General features: G+C 39.5%; 1 pseudogene; it reads right to left on the bottom strand.

Moving 5' to 3' along the window:
• Positions 1 to 658: 658 nt before the first annotated feature.
• On the bottom strand, positions 659 to 9,323 carry LOC102840869 (annotated as a pseudogene).
• Positions 9,324 to 9,684: the final 361 nt, after the last annotated feature.

Raw genomic sequence — 9,684 nt, 5'->3', positions numbered from 1 at the left:
GGGTTAAGCAGTGCAGATTGTCTTAATGCTTTTCATCTACTTTACCAAATAACTTTAAAATAACTTGAACAACTCTTATATCAACAGTTCAAGGGGCTTCAAAAAGTTTGTGGAAAAGTTATCTTTTAATTCTATTTTTCCATAAAATTTTTGAAGCCTTTTCATATATGACTTCATGCACCAAGGGGATTGTTGTTGATAACAATGAAGCACATTCAACCTCAAAGCTATCACACCAAGAAGCCAGGAGACAAATATTACTGGTGAGGAAGACAATTCTTTCCTAAAATGACTCAATATTAGATTGGAAAAATAATGAACAGAAATGGTCTTCATGAAAGGTCCACAGTGTTCCTCCAAACTTAAAAGTTAAAAAGAGGGGGGAAAAAAGTCAGTACCAAATGACCAAAGATTTTTATTTAACTAAAATCTACTTCATGCGCCAGCCTGACAGTCTCCCCTGTTTATTAGACTTTGTCAATTAAACAAACAAACAAACAAACAAAACAGCCTTGTACAGAACAGTGAAAATGCCAGGGACAAGGGTAGTCTACAGTTTTACTATAGGATAAATACATATATATTTTTAAAGGTCTCCCTCTCCTTGGCCATCATCAACTCTCAGTTCAGATCATTAAATAGGGACACTTTTTCAAAGTCACGTCTTCACTTCTCCAAGATCTTCAATGCTATCATCATCCACCTCTGACCATTTCTCATGAATGACATTGATTATGACATTTGTAAAGTCTCCTGGAATGATGATTTCATCCACTCCTGTTACTGAGGCACCACAGGAGAATTTTTTAGCAAAAACACAAAGGGTTTCTTTAAGATCAATTTCAAAAGTGGCAAGACCACACACTTGTTACATATTTCTTCTTTGCTCTGGAGAGTTTTACTATCTTCACCTTTTGTGGTATGGTCTTTTTCTACTTTATTTGACCCCTTCCACCTCTATTTTGCTTTTCCTCATCTTCCGCTACCATTCTTGACCCGCAATAATTCCAGGTTCTTATTTGGGTGAATTTCCTGTGCTTAGTTTTGCAAACTCCTTTGGAAATTTTTTTCTCTAATCATTGTCTGCATTTAGCATATATTCATCAGGCATATATTCACAGTACCCTGTTGGTAATGAACAGACTTCACAATAAAGGAGCCGAAGTAATCTGTATCTAACTTGGCATTACTCTGGCTCTCCTTTACAATCGTGCACACTAGACTCAGAAAAGTCAGCAGCCACCTCACAAACCCAGGCAGTCACAGCTCCCACCACCTCCACCCCTGCCCACTGAAGTAACACATGTAACTCCTCTTCCCCAGCCAAAGCCAAACAGTGAAGTACAATGCATCCATACGTATACAAGGAAGACCAGTTAATACAACTATGATTCAAATTTACGCAGCAACCACTAAGCCAGTGATGATGAAATTGAAGAATTCTATCAACTTCTTCAGACTGAAATTGATTAAGCATGCAATCAATATGTATTGATAATCACTGGCAATTGGAATGCAAAGGTTGGAAACAAAGAGGAAGGATCATTTATTAGGAAATATAGTCTTTTTGACAGAAAGAATGTTAGAGATTGCATGATAGAATTTTGCAAGACCAATGACTTCTGCATTGCAAATACCTTTTTTTTTTTTCATGTTTTATTGTGAATGTGTGATAATCTACACAGAAGAACATCATCCATCATTTCGTTGGCATAGTTATCATCCTGTCCATGCATCCTCACCCAACCAAGGGGTATACCCTGTAAACCTGCACCCCCCTCCCACCAAAGTCCTCAGCCCCTTTCCATCTCCTGATCCTGAGCACCCAGCCCCGCCCCCATCTCTTGACGTTGTCTTCCCTGCCTCCATCCCAGGCCTCACTGCCTCTCTGGGTAGGATTGCGCTCTTCGCTCTTCTCCATTGATGGTCCCAGGGTCTTCCACTCCTAGACTGATAAATTAATCACTCCCCTATTTATTACAAAATGTCTATCTTTAGATTTCCAACCCTCTCAATCAGTCCTGATAACAATTATTCACCAATGCATCACAAGAGACCCATCTGTATTTCGTTTCATCAGCCCTTCCTGGACAGGCTGGACACCACTCACTGGAGACTCTACCTTCCTCCACGCCCTCTGGATCTAGGGTCCCTCTTGAAAGCTTGTAAGCCAGTCATTTCTTGCCTTTGTATCCCTTCCCCTATTTTGGGTAGCCAATGCCCAATTTGCCCATCCCTGTCTACCCTTTGTGTGGAGGGGGTGGGTATAGTTCTTGCAGCAGGGACTTGTTTCCTCTTTTGAGCTACTGCATTTATAGGTGTAGGTCATATTTATCGAATTGTATCAGATGACGCTTTTTTCCCCTCTTCTTTCTTCTTAGGGTTGAGCTCTATTTATCCAGTCATTGAAGTCCAGTCAAATGGGCATCATCTGCAAGTGTGGGTGTTCTTACATCTGTCCGGCCTCTTTTTATCGGCTGGCCACCCTGCTCTCCACTCTAGACCTCTGTGGCAGTGTCACTGACCCTGAGCCCATGAGTCCCCAGATGTTGCCTCGCTACTGGCTGACCAGGTCTCCATCCGGGTTCACAGTAGTTTGCTGAACAATGTAGGACTTAGCTCGCCCCTTCATTGATGTTCTTCAGCCACTTCCTCTTCTGGGTGACGTGCGTGGTTGTCAGTCAAAGTGTATATTTCCCTTGCGTCTTAGTCTTGGAAGAGAATTTGCACTGAGAGGATCCAATCACTTGTCTTGATGTCTCCTGGGCAGGCCACCTGTATGTTCTTGTGGTAACAGTCAGACTGCCCTTATTGTTTTGTATTTTTCCTGTAGGTCATTCTTTCAAGAGGTATCTTCTGGTTTTCTAGCTGTTCCCGGCTGGTCTGCTTGTCCTTTCAAGTGGAGAAATTTCCCATCTCTGAAGGTCTGGTTGTGGTTCGGGCTTCCACCTATACTCCCATGTAATGCAGAGGCTCCTCAGTAAACCTCCTTCACTGGACACATTGTAGCCCCATTTTAGGTATTCTAATCAGTTATAGGCAGAAGACGGGCTTACAAGCTTTCCATGTTGATATTTCTGGTTATTCCTTTCCCTCCCCCTCCAGTGTCTGTTTTATAATGTATTGCAAGGAAAACCAAAGTTCAAAAAATAGCCAAGCATCTTAACATTATTCCCCCCTTTCCCCATTCCATCCATGTCTCAGTCTCTGTATTCCAGAGCCCTGTTGTTCCAAAGCTGTGTCTACATCATTTTTTACCTCTGTCCCATTTGGCCCATTTATACCTATTTGTTCTCTCATCTGCTTTGTTCTTCGATTCCCCTCTCCCTTCTTGTATATTGCCCCCCTACCCAATACCCAAATTATCTTGTGTCTATTCCCTGCCCTGTACTACACCTTCTCCTCCCACCCCTATTGCATTGCAAATACCTTTTGTTAAATAACATAAAAGATGATTATACACATGGACCTAACATTCCATACAGATGGAATACACAGAAATCAACTTGACTACATCTGTGGAAAGAGACTGTAGAAAAAATCCTTATCATCAGCCAAAACAAGGCCAGGGGCAGATTTTGGAACACACCATCAACTGCCTATATGCAACTTCAGGCTGGAGATGAAGAGAATTAAAACAAGTCCATGAGAGCTAAAATATGACCTTGAACATATCTCACCTGAATTTAGAGATCATCTAAAAAACAGACTTGATGTGTTAGACGTTAATGACCAAAGACCAGAATTGTTGTGGGATGACATCAAGAACATCATACAGGAAGAAAACAAAAGATCATTAAGAAGACAAGAAAGAAGGAAAAAACCAAAATGAATGTCAGAAAAGACTCTGAAACTTGCTCTCCAGTGTAAAGATGTTAAAGAAAATGGGAGCAATGAAGACATAAAAGAGCTGAACAGAAAATATCAAAGGGAAACTCGAATAGACAAATATCATAATGAAAAGTGCAAAGATCTGGAGTTAGATAACCAAAAGGGAAGAACACTCTCATTTCTTAAGCTGACAGAACTGAAAAAAGAAAAGAAAATTCAAGCCTCAACTTATAATACTGAAGGATTCTATGGGCAAAATATTTAATGATGCAGAAAGCATCAAAAGAATATGAAAAGAATACTGTCACTGTACCAAAAAGAAATTGACAATGTGCAACTATATACAAAAGATAGCATATATATGATCAAGAGCCAACGATCCTGAAGGAAGAAGTCCAAGGTGCATTAGCAAAGAACAAGGCACCAGGAATTGGTGGAATCCAAATTGAAATCTTTCAACAAACTGAAGGCACTCACTCATCTATACCAAGAAATTTGGAAAACAGCTTCCTGGCCAACTGATAGGAAGAGATCAAATTTTATGCCCTTTACAAAGAGAAGTGACCCAACAAAATGTGGACATCATCTAATAATATCATTAATATCATATGCAAGTAAAATTTTGCTAATGATAATTAAAATCATCTGCAGCAGATCATTGACAGGGAATTGCCAGATGCAGAGAGGATGTGGAACTTGGGATATCATTGTTGGTGTAAGATAGATCTTGGCTGAAAGCAGAGAATACCAGAAAATGGTTACTTGTTCTTTATTGAATATGCAAAGGGTTTCAACTGTGTGGATCATGACAAGTTACAGACAACATTATAGAGAATGAGTATTCCGGAACACTTAATTATGATTGTGAGGAACCTGTACACAAATCAAGAGGCAGTCATTAGAACAAAGCAAGGGAATACTGAATGGTTTTAAATCAAGAAAGATATGCACCAAGGTTATATTCTTCCACCATATTTATTGTCTGTATTCTGAGAAGCTGGAATATATAAAGAAGAACATAGCATCAGATTGGAAGAAGATTCATTAACAACCTGCAATATGCAGATGATACAATCTTGCTTGCTGTAAACAAAAAGGACTTAAAATACTTATTGATGAAGATCAAAGGCTACACCCTCCAGTATGTGTTGCACCTCAATGTAAAGAAAACAAAAATCCTTACCAGTGAACCAATAAACAACATCCATATAAATGGAGAAAAGATTGAAGTTGTCAAAGACTTCATTTTCTTAGATCTACTACAACCAACACTCATGGGAGTAGCAGTTAAGAAATCAAATGACGTATTGCATTAGGTAAATCTGCTGCACAAGACCTCTTGAAAGTGTTCAAGAACAAAGATGTCCATTTGACATCAGGCTAAGAAGCCTGACCCAAGCCTTATTATTTTCAGTTGCTTTATATGCATCTGAAAGTTTGACAACAAATGTGGAAGACTGCAGAAGAGTGGATGCATTTGAGTTATGGTGTTGAAGAAGAGTATAAAAAGTACACTACTATAAGAACAAACAAATCAGTGTTAGAATAAGTACATGTTTCATACTTTGGACATGTTATCAGGAGGGACCTGAAGGAGGGCACACCTGCTTGGCCAAGTGGAGGGTCAACGAAAAAGAGGAACACCCCCAATGAGATGGATTGCCACAGAGGCAGTAGTAGTGGGCTCAAGCTTAACAATGATGATAAGAATGGCACAGGACCAGGCAATGTTTTGTTCTGTTGTGCATGAGGTCACTTAAGTTTGAACTAACTCGACAGCACCTAACAGCTAATGGTACCTAGGCTCACTAATGCCTAGAATATCAATCTTTATTCATTCAATTTCATTTTTGACAGCTTTCTATTTTCCTGTGTTCATACTTGTACATTCCACGTTTTAATTATTAACAGATGTGTGCAACTGTGTCTCTTCATTTTGACTTGTGCCACATCAGCAAATGAAGGTTCTGAAAGCTTTTCTCCATCCATTTCATTAAAGTCAACTCTTCTTTGAGGAGGCAACTCTTCTCCAGTCATATTTTGAGTGCCTTCCACCCTGAGGGTTTCATCTTCTGGCACTGTATCTGACAATGTTCCACTGTTGCTCATAAGGTTTTCCGTGACCATTCATAAGTGGTCCATCTCTACTTCTTCCTAGTGTGTCTTAGTCTAGAAGCTCCACTGAAATCTGTCCACTATGGGTGATCTTGCTGGTATATAAAATAATACTGGCTGACACAGACACTCTACAACAAAGATACAAGAGACCAAATTAAACAGACACAGATGAAAATCCTGGAACTCTGAATTTCAGAAGATTACAGAAGAGGATTGATTGCTTGCTGGAAGGACGAGATGAGCAGGGAGACAGCGAGACTGACTGGTGAATAGCTGGCTAGACAAGTTGCAACCACAGTGAACTTTTGTGAGCAGCTTTGGTGATAGAAGGTGGCCTGGCAGAGCAGAGTCACACAGGTGACGGGAAAAGTATGACTCCTTCTGTTTTCCATACTCCCCTGATGACCAACCTCATCCACCCACAAAGCCAACCCTCTGCTCCAGGAATTTGGAACCACAGGGTTGTGAACCACACCTGTGTGAAGCAATGGCTCATCTGGTGTCTGGATTCAGGCAGGCTCAGCTCCAGACCTACAGAACCCACAGAGCCACCAGAACAGTGTTAGTCTACCAGAAACCATCAGAACCAGCCACCCTGCTTCCAGTTACCCTGTGGCCCTAACAAACACTGAAAGCAGCTCCATCAAGGGCCTCCAACACTACTTCTGGATTGAGTGCCCTGAACCTAGGGCCAAGAAATCTGCTGTCAAATCCTTCCTGCACCCAACTCGTGACCTCTTTGGCTGGCAGGAGGCCCCCAGAATTTTCCCCTCTCCAGGTCCAACATTTGCACTGGATTTTTGTGTTTGGTTTTGTTTTTTTCCTTTCACTATTTCATTGTTTTTGTTTATTCTTTCTTCTTCTCTTTCCATTCCTTGAATTGTATCTTTTCTATCTCCACTTTTGGTTTTCCTTCTTTTTATCTGTTCATTTCCCCTCTTATTTTTTTTCTCCTTTTGTTCTTTCTGTACTCCTAGCTACTCTTTTTCTTTTTCATCTTCCCTCTCCCTAGTTTTTCTAAGTGTTTTCTTTTTATTTCTGTCTTTTATTTTCTGTATTATTGTTCTCTGCTATAGCCTCATTTCCCTGCCCCTCTTTTCTCTTTGTAGCTATGATATTCTTTTTTTCTGGTTGCTACCTATTTTATTGCTTTTGTCTCCTTTATTATTTTCTCTTTTCTTTGTTGATTGCTTATTTATTTATTCTTCTTTGTGTTCTTGTGTGTGTTTGTGGGGGTGGAGAGAGTCTTTCCTCTTTCCCACTCAACAGGAGTCAGAAACTGTGTCCACACAGCTGAGACACAACCATACCCTCTGCAGCTGCAACCCCTGGGAAAGAGGCACTACCAGCTCCTATACCACCTGATCAGTGATAACCAGCAACTAACACCAGCCAAACCCTAAACTGATAAACCCTAAACAAATAACAAATGGAGAATGGTATACATGCTTCCATTCTCTAACTACACCCACAGGAGACAGTTGGTGAAAGCTTAACAACACATAAACATACAATCATCAATTAGATACAAACATGACAACGCCATAAAGTTTCTAGAAACAATAGACAATTTTAGCTCACATGAAGAAACATGAAAGAATGGCTCAAACAAAGGACCAAGATGCAGAGCAAGGAAACATTTCTGAGGAAGAAAAGGTAATGGAACTAACTGAAAAAGAATTCAAAAGAATGATATTTAGGTACCTTCAAAGGATTAACAGAAAGATTGAGGAACACAAGAACAAATAGAAAAAATATATGCAGATTTTGAAACAACACAGAACATGCAATTAGAAATCCAAAAGGTTAATACTAAGATTTCAGAAATGGGCAATACATGGAAAGTGGATTTGAATAAGTGTAAGCTCAAAATAGTGAGCTTGAAGATAAATCCCTCAATACTAGTATGCTAGGAGGACAATCGGAAAAAAGAATGAAAAATCCTAAGAAAGCCTGAGATATGTGGGACATCGTGAAGAGGAATAACTTCTGGGTGATCAGTATTCCAGAACAGGATGAAGACAATAAAAAGCAAAGATTCAATTTTTTAAGATTTGTTGGAAGAAAACTTCCCTAGCCCTATGAAATACAAGAAGATAAGCCTACAAAAAGCTGAACAAACCCCAAACAGCATAGATCCCAAAAGAAAATCACCAAACAGTATCATAACCAAAGTTTCCAAAATCAAAAACAAGGAAAGAATCCTGAGAGCAGGTCAGGAAAAATGAAGTTACCTACAAAGGAGAACCAATAAGACTAAGCTCTGATTTCTCAGCAGAAACCTTGCAGGCAAAAAGGCGGTGGGATGACATATGCAAAACTCTGAAAGGAAAAAAAATAATGGCCAAGCAAGAATCATACCCAGTAAAACTATCCCTCAAATATGTCAGTGAAATTAGGGCATTTTCTCATAAACAGAAACTAATAGAATTTATAATAACAGACCAACTTTACAAAAAATACTAAAGGGTGTTTGTTCTTAGGACTAGGAACCAAGAGCAGCAGACAACAACTTGAGATTAACATACATGACAACAGCATACAAAACTCAACCCAGATATATTGTTGTTGTTAAGTGCTTGAGTTGGTTCTGACTCATAACAACCCTGTATAGGGTTTCTGAGGAGTGGATGGCGAGTTTGAATTGTCTTGCAGTCGAGTGCTTATCCTACAGCACTATACCAGAACTACAGATACAGAAGTATTAAAGTAAAACAAACCTCCAAAACTGAAACTAAGGAGCCAGAGATATCAATTTATAATGAAGTTAACTTCAAATCAAAAAGAAGGAATAGTATAGATACAGAGCTTCCCAATGGTGAGGAAATCAAGTAAATTTGAAGATAAAACTGACCATTTTAAATGAGAAAAACATTAATAAATTATAAGGTGACTGCAAAGAAAATTAATGCACCTTCACGTCAACATAAAATAGGGGGAAATCAGAAAAAAATTTAATTCACATTAACATTCTTGCTTCAAAGGGATTCTATGATGGTTACTGGGGTGGGGAGGCCAAGTTATTCACAGGCTAGAAGGTAGACACATGTTAACTTGGATGATAGGGCACGTAATACAAAAGGGGGAGGTTGACAGAGGAAAGATGAACGTCGCAGAAGACAGAAAGTGAGTAGAAGACACAAAGTTAAAATTCTGTTAGCTGAGGTAAATACTGTTAACATGGGGATTGCAAGCATTGTAATGAAGCAAAATATAAGATTTATTGAATGTAAAACTTAAGATCCTCTCTGTAACCCTTCATTCAATTCCCAATAAGAAGTTAAAAACAAAAACTAAAGCAAAAAACCAAGTCATACCTTCCAGTGGCCCAGCAACGCCACAATACGATAAACCAACAGATAAGCGGTGGCCATGCCTCTTGATGAGTTCAAACTGCCTACTTTTTAGCCAACCTCTTAACGATTTACCCAATCAGGAGCTCCTACTGGACTTTATGATTTATAGACTAGCTTGGTGTTCAGTGAGGTAGAAGGTAAAATTTGAAAGAAAGCTGTCACTTGCCCTGTGGTGCAGATAGAGTGTGGGTTACAGGGGAATGGCCACTGTAGGCTCCCTATGGAGGTAGTGACCATGGATATTTCACTGTGGTTCAGAGTCTGACTTTTTGCCTTTTAAGGTAGAAAGTCTAACTTATTGATGTTGTTGGTTGGACTCCAGGACCCTACCTTTGCTAATAAAATTCACAAGGACCAATGACTGAAACCTCCACACCGT

This window comes from Chrysochloris asiatica, unplaced genomic scaffold, assembly GCF_000296735.1.
Source record: "Chrysochloris asiatica unplaced genomic scaffold, ChrAsi1.0 scaffold00133, whole genome shotgun sequence".
In the NCBI taxonomy this organism is placed as follows: Eukaryota; Metazoa; Chordata; class Mammalia; order Afrosoricida; family Chrysochloridae; genus Chrysochloris; species Chrysochloris asiatica.
The sequence above is the reverse complement of the archived record's forward strand: the minus strand, read 5'-3'. Positions and strand labels throughout refer to the sequence as shown.